Here is a 10,175-nt window from a genome sequence, read left to right on the forward strand (position 1 = left end):
AAACCACGATGCAGATATAGCAACATATGTAACAGGGCAGCACAAGGTTTGCAGTCACCATTCTGTAAAGAGAAATTAGGTGCTAATTTCTCACACAGAGGCCGATAAAGTGACCAAAATTAAACCCAGCAAATCGATGACAGAAGACGCAGCAATGGTCCGATATCGACCAAAATATGTATCTGCAATTTCGCCCTCCATCCCCAATATAACAGGCATTCAATCATGAAGCCATGCCAACGCCTTAGAGGAACGTGTATTCAAAAGAGTAAATGTAAAGAATACTCCTCCTTCAGAATCTTTCCATGTGTCATAAAGAACTGCAAAGACAAGGGGTTTTTTTATCCGGAAAATGTATATAGAATGGTTGCTTTTTCGCTCCATCCTTTTTCCACTCGTAGAAACCTTCAACTGACACAAGGCAACGACAACTTGGAATAAGTAGACGAAAAGAAGCCTTCTCATAAACCGATTATGATCGAGCATTGGTTTCAAAAAGGACCACGATTTTGAGACTTGGGTATGAAACAGAGTTTTGATGGACCTCCGTTGGTGATCATGAGAACCTGCCACAACAACTGTGAGTGCAAAGTAAAACTACCACTGGAATGTTCCCCTTCAAAGCATATGCAGACAACGGCAACCTTGACCTCCATTCGACTTCATAATGATTTATATTACCGCTATCCCCTTTTCACACATATATATATTTATTAATGCATCTCTCAGGCGCAACCTTTTCTTAGAATTTGAAATATCTTCCATTCCATGCCCCTGTCTCAATCTGCTAGTCCGAGATTCATTTGATTTGGATCAGCTAAGGACATAAAGGAACAAGGCAATACCAATCGCGTAAAGGCTGCCAAGGTCTGCAAGGAATAATACGGATCCCATGATCTCCTCAGTATCGATCTCAACAATATAATCAGAAATCTCATAAGCTGTAGCCCCAGCGTTTGCCAGAAATAATGAAGTGACAACAATAAGAATATGCATATTGCAAACGAACCATATAATGCTCTTCCTTCAATGGAGTACAGGCCCATATATAACAGCTTGACAAACCTTGTTTCCTGCAGTGTTTCCATCAATTCACCTTAAATATCTATCATTTCCCAATTTCGTAGCGCAGCCAGTGCAAGGTCAGTGTTTTCGCTACGAAATCACTAAAACAGGTGGCACTGCGAAACTGCTAACGGATTTATGCGCTGCGAAAACACCCTGTTTTTAAGCTAGGCTAAAAAATTTTGGCAACAGAATTTTCAGTGATAACAGTGGCTCCACTTGGGATAGTGTGCCCTTGTGGTACTCTAAGAACTCGCAGGTCCAGTGCCTTATCCATTAATGACAAACAGAAATTTGCTTGACAAGCATGACTGTAGGAGAAAGAAAGCTACATCTACTGAAAAATGCTCAGTTGGCCTTGAGCTTATTTGCATTTACCTATACCTACCTACCCTAACAATTTCAACTTCCTTCTGCTCAATCAATATGAAATTTCCAATGTAGCCAATCCTCTGTTTTATCTGATACTTGATTCCTTTGACTGCATCGGAATTCAGAGCCAATCTGATAGTGTGATGACCGCTGCCACTGAAATTGTCTCTGATCTTCTTTGAAAAACTGAAATACTGGAGAGTAAAACTCTTCCATGTAATCAGCCACAGGATCCCAGAATACATGATCAGCTTGTTTTTCCTTGTAACTTTCCAGCTGTGCAAACTGATCTTCAACCACAGTGTTCAGTTCCTCAATCGTGAAAGAGAAAGGAACCAGCATTGTCTCCTTGCGTTCTGCCATAGAAAACTTCTGAGAATAATGATCATGATCATGAAAACTGTATGTCTGAATTTGTCCTTCTAAACCTTCAATTTTTTTTTCAAGGTCCTCAGCAAATTCATCCAAAAATCTCATCCTATCCTCTGCCTTGCAGTCAAAGGATTTTAGATATGACGATAAGGACAAAGAAAAAGATTCATTTGTTTCTTCTTTACTATGATCATCATTCCATTGTTTGAAACCCTCAACTGAAGGAGAGTTTACCACCACCTCTGACCTATCTATCCATTCCTCCAAAAACATAAGCCATAAGTCTTGAAATGACTTAACGGATTTGATAGGAAAACTTTCAATCCATTGTTTGCATTTCCCTTGAAGTGAATCATAGAATAACATAATGCAAACATCCTCATGTTTAACTCTAAAAGCTCAGTAAAATGAAAAAAATCTGTTATATGCTTCAAGGTTAAACTCAAATCTTCTCCGTTGAATTTTGGACCATTCCTTAGAAAATATGCATCCTTGGGAAAATGATTTGGGAAACCATGAATTCCTAAAAAATCTATGCATGCATACCTTGAAGTAAGAATGGTAGCATCTGGGTCTTTCATAACTCCAGTGGAATCACCATGAATGTATGAATTTCGAACTCTTCAACAATGGAGTCACCAAGGTAGGTTTGCAGCCTCGAAAACCACTTTGAACTCCTGCTACCTTCAGAAATTCAATCTTAAAACTTCGGGAATGAGTAATCATCAGGCTCCCGGCAGACGCACCAAAATGTTATCACAAAATCGTGTACTAAGGGCTGCTACTTAGCAAGATCTCATGTAACTATTTCAAACCAGGCTTTAGACTAAGGCTTAGCCTCCTTAGTCAGAGAGGGCTCTCTCACAGATTTTTGATATGCATTAATAACAAGAAAAGATGGCTAACTCTTCAAACAGTACATGAAAATAAGCTGGGTGGAACAACAAAATAACACTTCTTCCATTGGGCTCATGGAGTCAAACACCTCTGCAGTAAACTATTAACTACTCAATCATGGAAGCCAAGGCATATAATGTTTAAACACTCAGAACATTTCTCAAAAAGAACCTCAACTCATAAACATACACAGGAAGTCTGAGCACTAGGTGAATTCAGAGTGATTGCATGTCTATTGAGCTGTAAAACAGAAAGGATAAAGACAAAACCACATATATTCTGAGCCTTTGAACACAAGATGAATCTTGGGAAGAAAAAGTAATCTTTCTATTACTGTCAAAAGTCTTTTACATTAGCCAATACAAAAACTCTGTTTCTTTTATAAATCTCCAACCCCACTTACATCAGAGTTTCTCCTATATATAGGAAAACAAAACTAAAACTACCTTGAGTCTCCTCCTCCAGCATGAGGGGAGCTCGATGACCTATCATTAACTACCCTTATCTATTTTTAAACAAACTCATTAAATACATAAAGTATTGAGCTGTAATTACAAAGAGTTCTAATCACACTAAAACTCTAACTTCATCTCCTCGTATGCCTGATTCCTTTCTTGATCTTTGACAGCTGTCTTTTGTTGGTTAGGCTCAAGATGATTGAGCTACAGATGCAAGGAACGCTGACTTTGGATACCTGTTAGCGCTGATGGATCATTTATCATCAGGATCAAAACACCTATTTTTAAGGTCCCTGTCTCCTACCATCCTTCGAAAGTTCAGCAACATGTCCCAGCTCTTTTAATAACCCCAAGTATGGAATGCTGCCATGTTTCTGATGTGCTGTAGGTTGTATTGATGGACAGGTGTCTCTCTTCCACAACCCCCGCTCACAGTATCACAATAGCTGCTCTGCGTTTAAAATCACCACCTACAGCAGTTTCGTAGCGCGCTACGAAACTGCTGTGTGATTTAAAAAAAACACAGTCTTCCTCTAAACTCCTCACAAAATTGAATAGCTGCTGTTTGCTAAGCTTCACGGTTGCCATTTGAAGGATACTGCCATCGTAGACAAACCCACTGGTTGCAGCTGTTGCTATTGGTCATTATGGAAAAAACTACCCTGTTGGTGGCTTCCTTTAGATATGCTTGTTGATGTGTTGCTTTCAGCAGATGAGTCATAACAAGTCTTAGTTTGTGCCTTGAATTTTTCAAGTGAAGCTTTCTTACAGGATATAGTATCTGAAGGTTGGGAGATTTTATTTTGAGAAACTTCTCCAGTTTCCAGGTCTCGAAGGGAGGCAATGATTGCTTCCATGACCATCCTTTCTTCATCATCTATTGAAATTGAAACTCGAGCAAATCTATCCAAAGGACAGTCAGAAACTTGGTTGCCTGTGGGAAATGCTGCTACAGTATCAATACAATTTTTTGACAGTATCAATACAATTTTTGTCAAGGATGCTGTCACTGCTTTTATCGCATTTATTGGATGTACCTTCAGCATCGCTGTTTTCTTTCCTCTGTGCAGGGATCAACGAACCTAATATATTTCCAATATGTCTCATGACCCATCTCATCCTTAGGTACATCCAGGTCGGGACCATATTTCCTAGTCTCGTGCCTGGAACCATCATAGAGCTTGCTGGTGCAGTTTTCTGGGCACGGGAGCAAATGAATGTGGCCCCTGCCTTGTTTTTTGCAATGTATATTGCACATTTATGCCAATCCTGTTTTCCCCCATGCATACTTTCTGTCAACAATATCAATCTCCTCTGATTCTGAAATGAATTTAACATTTCTCATATTGCCATGCACTGTGTTATGCAAACTAGGGTGATCGATCGGAAGTCGGCAAAAATAGCCACAAGAATGACATCTTGTCTCACAATAATGTACAACATCTTCATTAGTTGTATGAACATGGGGTCCTTCATGGCTCCTCTTGAAGGCTGGTACTGGGACACAACAATCCTTTCGTAGACTGTTCTGCTCTGATACATGCTCATACTCGAAAGATCCTCTGCGCCCTTGGAACTGCCTTGTTTGGCGAACTAACTCGGTAAAAATCTCACATATTCCAGGCAACCCGCATTTTTCAGGGCACACGTGTTCATTCCCACATGATACTCACACCACTCTTACAAAAGATTACTTGCAAGCCTCCAGAGTTGTTTGTCATCTTGCAAACCACGATGCAGATATAGCAACATATGTAACAGTGCAGCACAAGGTTTGCAGTCACCATTCTGTAAAGAGAAATTAGGTGCTAATTTCTCACACAGAGGCTGATAAAGTGACCAAAATTAAACCCAGCAAATCGATGACAGAAGACGCAGCAATGGTCCGATATCGACCAAAATATGTATCTGCAATTTCGCCCTCCGTCCCCAATATAACAGGCATTCAATCATGAAGCCACGCCAAACCTTAGAGGAACGTGTAGTCAAAAGAGTAAATGTAAAGATTACTCCTCCTTCAGAATCTTTCCATGTGTCATAAAGAACTGCAAAGACAAGGGGTTTTTTTATCCTGAAAATGTATATAGAATGGTTGCTTTTTCGTTCCATCCTTTTTCCACTCGTAGAAACCTTCAACTGACACAAGGCAACGACAACTTGGAATAAGTAGACGAAAAGAAGCCTTCTCATAAACCAATTCTGATCGAGCATTGGTTTCAAAAAGGACCACGATTTTGAGACTTGGGTATGAAACAGAGTTTTGATGGACCTCCGTTGGTGATCATGAGAACCTGCCACAACAACTGTGAGCGCAAAGTAAAACTACCACTGGAATGTTCCCCTTCAAAGCATATGCAGACAACGGCAACCTTGACCTCCATTCGACTTCATAATGATTTATATTACCGCTATCCCCTTTTCACACATATATATATATTTATTAATGCATCTTTCAGGCGCAACCTTTTCTTAGAATTTGAAATATCTTCCATTCCATGCCCCTGTCTCAATCTGCTAGTCCGAGATTCATTTGATTTGGATCAGCTAAGGACATAAAGGAACAAGGCAATACCAATCGCGTAAAGGCTGCCAAGGTCTGCAAGGAATAATACGGATCCCATGATCTCCTCAGTATCGATCTCAACAATATAATCAGAAATCTCATAAGCTGTAGCCCCAGCATTTGCCAGAAATAATGAAGTGACAACAATAAGAATATGCATATTGCAAACGAACCATATAATGCTCTTCCTTCAATGGAGTACAGGCCCATATATAACAGCTTGACAAACCTTGTTTCCTGCAGTGTTTCCATCAATTCACCTTAAATATCTATCATTTCCCAATTTCGTAGTGCAGCCAGTGCAAGGTCAGTGTTTTCGCTACGAAATCACTAAAACAGGTGGCGCTGCGAAACTGCTAACGGATTTATGCGCTGCGAAAACACCCTGTTTTTAAGCTAGGCTAAAAATTTTTGGCAACAGAATTTTCAGTGATAACAGGGCCAATCAACGCCAAAAACCATAGTTCAACGTTATCGCATGAACAAATTAGTCTTGGAATGGAGAAAGATATGAAGTTTGTTAATTCCGGCACTTGCTGCACACCACAAGAGAGACAAGCCTTCATCTGCTTATTAAAGCATTATCAAGATGTTTTCATGTGGACATATGATGAGATAAAAAAATTACATGCAAATAATCCAACACATTATCCCAACAAAGGAAATGGCCAAGCCTTTTTAACAATAGTCACGAAAGGTACATCCAATGCTTGAGTCATTAATTCAGAAGGAGTTAAGTAAGTTGATGGATGCTTAGATCATTTACAAGGTCCAAATTCAACCTAGGTATCTAACCTAGTCCCAGTGAGGAAGAAGTCCAAGGAAATATGCTTGTGCGTAGATTTACGAAATCTCAATTGTGCCTTGGACAAAGACAACTACCCTGTGTTGTCTGTGGAATAGATATTATAGAAAATATCGGGGTCAGAAATGTTCTCTTTTCTTGATGGTTATTTTGGGTACAATCAGGTTTTGATCTCAGAGCCTGACAGACTTAAGGCTACCTTCCAAATCAAGTGGGGAACGTTCACATTTATAAGAATTCCTTTTGGGCTAGTCAATGCTAGTGTCATCTTTCAACATGCTATGGACATTGTGTTTCATGGATTGATTTGTCAGAGAATAATGGTGCATCTTTAAGATTCCAGATTGTTTTCGAAGAAGAGATCTGACTACCTATGCCACTTAAAGAAAATCTTTGAGCGATGTCAAAAATACGGGATATCTCTTAATCCCAAGAAGATGTTTTTATAGTCTCTGAGGGAATCTTGTTGGGCCATACCGTCATGAAGAGTGGGATCAAAGTGGACCCTGAAAGCATCATATCTATTAAATAGATTCCGTTCCTATTGAACAAGAAAACCATGCGGTCCTTTTTGGGGAAGATCAACTTTCTCCACAAGTTCATCTTCAATTACGCTCAAATTCTTAAACCTATAGAGGAGATGGTAAAGAAGGATGTAATATACAAGTGGGATAAAATGGAAAAAGATGCATTTTCCATATAAAGAAAGTTATCGCGAAAGCACCAACATTATAAAACTCAGATTTCAACAAAGACTTTATGTTGTACACCTTCCCTTCTAATACTTCTCTTGTCACTGTGCTTATGTAGAAAGATGATGAAAACAATGAGCGACCAATATATTTTACGGGTGCCATCCTACAAGTACTTGAACTTAACTATCCCACCATTGATAAGAATACATATGCAATCTCTAAGGTGGTAAATCACTTCCATCACTATCTCTTGAAGAATCATTGCATTATAATTGTCTTGCACCCAATGGTTAAATCCTTGTTTGTCCAACAAGAGTTCAGTGAGAGAAGAGGGAACTGCATGACTGGTTTACCAGAGTATGATCTAGAATTTAAACTAGCTCACACTATGAAGGGCCATGGTCTATGTTGGCTAGTAGTAGAAGCGGTGGATGCAATAGAATATGATGCATCTAGATGGGAGCGAGAAATCAAGATGTATAATGTTAAGTAAGCTTCACCCACTACTATCACAAACCCTTGGTATGCGGATGTCCCCTAATATATTGAGCACAACATTTTTCCCTTTCACTCATCGACACGACAGAAGAGGGAACTCAGATTAGAAGCATTATCTTATCAATTGGTCCACAGGGTGATTTTCAGAAAGCGTGTATCGTAGTATTGCTCAAATGATTTGAAGCACGTGATTCAGATAAAGTCTTGCATGGTCTCCATGATAGACCAACCAGGGGAAACTTTTTGGGTGACACGCACTACAACAGAAAAGGTCATTGGTGAGGGTCATGCCTATGATAGACCTTTAAGGTTCATAACCATTATTGCATATAGTAACAGTCCTTAAAGAGCATTGTTGTAAGTGCATATAGTGACAATCTTTTAAGGGTTGTCACTAAAGCCATTCTCAAGGACGCTTTTGGTAAGGATTTTTAAATGCCTATTGCTAATTCTCTCTTTGGTAACATTTCTAGTGACGATCTTCTATTCACCCTCACTAATGCTCTTTTTTGTTACTTTTGGTGACTATAAAAAATTCTTAGAATGGAGAAAGATCTGAAGTTTGTTAATATAGACACTTATTGAACACCACAAGAATGAAAATCCTTCATCTGCTTATTAAAGTAGTACCTATATGTTTTAGCATGGACATACGATGAGCTCAAAAATTACGACACACAAATAATCCAACATTTTATCCCAATAAAGGAAGTGACCAAGTCTTTTTAGAAAATTTCACAAAAGGTACATCCAACGCTTGAGCCCTAGATTCAGAACAAGTTAAGGAAGCTCCTAGATGCTCAAATCATTTACAATATGTGACATTCAACCTGGGTACCTAATCTGGTCCCAGTGAGGAAGAAGTCCAGGGAAATACTCTTGTGTGTACGTTTATGAAATATCAAACACAACCCAAACAAGGAAAACTACCATGGGTTATCTATGGAATACATATAGGAGAAAACATTAGGGTCAGAAATGTTCTCTTTTCTTTATGGTTATTATGGACACAATCAGATTCTGGTCTCAGAGCCTGATAGACTTAATACTACCTTTGGAATGAAGTGGAGAACTTTTTAATTTAGAAGAATGACTTTTAGGCTAGTTAATGGCGATGTGACCTTTCAATGTGCTATGGACATCATGTTTCATGAATTGATTGGTTAGAGCATAGTGGTGTATATTGACGATGCCACAAATTTTTTGAAGAAGAGATCTGACTACCTATGCCACTCAAAGCAATTCTTTGAGCAATGTCAAAAATACAGGATATCTCTTAATCCCATGAAGAAAATTTTTGTAGTGTCTAAGGGAAACCTCTTGGGCCATATCCTCACGAAGAGTGGGGTGAAAGTGGACCCTCAAAGGGTCAAATCTATTACATAGATTCCCTTCCTATTGAACAAGAAATCCATGCACTCCTTCTTGGGGAATATTAACTTTCTCCACAAGTTCATCTTCGATTGTGCTCAAATTGTTAAAGCTATAGAGGAGATGGTGAAGAAGGATGCAATATAAAAGTGGGATAAAAGGGAGAAGGATGCATTTTCCTGTATTAAGAAAGTTATCATAGAAATACCAACCTTATACAACCTAGATTTCATCTAAGATTTTCTTCTCTACACCTGCCCTTCTGAAACTTCTCTTATCATTGTGCTTATGTAGAAATATGATCAAAACATTGGGAGACTAATATCCTTTTTGAGTGCTAGCCCACAAGGACCTGAACTTAACTATCTCGTCATTGATAAGAAGATGTATGTAGTCCCTAAGGTGGTAAATCACTTCTGACCCTATCTCTTGAAGAATCATTAAATTATATTTTTCTCACACCCAATGGTCAGATCATTGTTTGTCCGACAAGAGTTGGGTGAGAGAAGAGTGAACTGGTTGAACAGTTTACAAGTGTATGATCTAGAATTTAAAATAGTTCACAATATCAAGGGCTATGGTCTATGTCGACTAGCAGTAGAAGCGGTGAATGCAACAGAAGATGATCCATCTATATGGGAGCAGGAAATCAAGATCTATAATGTTAAGAAAGCTTCCCGCACTACTATCACAAAATTTTGGTACACGAATGTGTGCCAGTATATTGAGCATGACACTTTTCCCTCTCACTTATCCACTCGATAGAAGAGGGAAGTTAGATTAAAAGTATTATCTTACCAATTGGTGCATGGGGTGCTTTTCAGAAACGACTGTAATCGATTATTCCTCAACAGGGAAAATTTTAAGAACCCCCGCTAAATTTATAAATATAATAAATGGGCGAATCTCCATGGTATATAGGAAAAATGGAAGGCGATTTTATCAATAATATAATATGTATATATAATTTTTTGGCGAATCTCTCACCTGGCATGGCGAATATTTTAGTCAATTATAAAATCTTGTAAGATCTTGGCGAGTCTTTCACTAAATAATAAAACTTTGTAAAGTCCTAGTGA

The sequence above is a fragment of the Pinus tabuliformis genome, chromosome 9, assembly GCF_031772625.1.
Source record: "Pinus tabuliformis cultivar Carrire ecotype Pingquan chromosome 9, CPIR1, whole genome shotgun sequence".
Classification (NCBI taxonomy): domain Eukaryota; kingdom Viridiplantae; phylum Streptophyta; class Pinopsida; order Pinales; family Pinaceae; genus Pinus; species Pinus tabuliformis.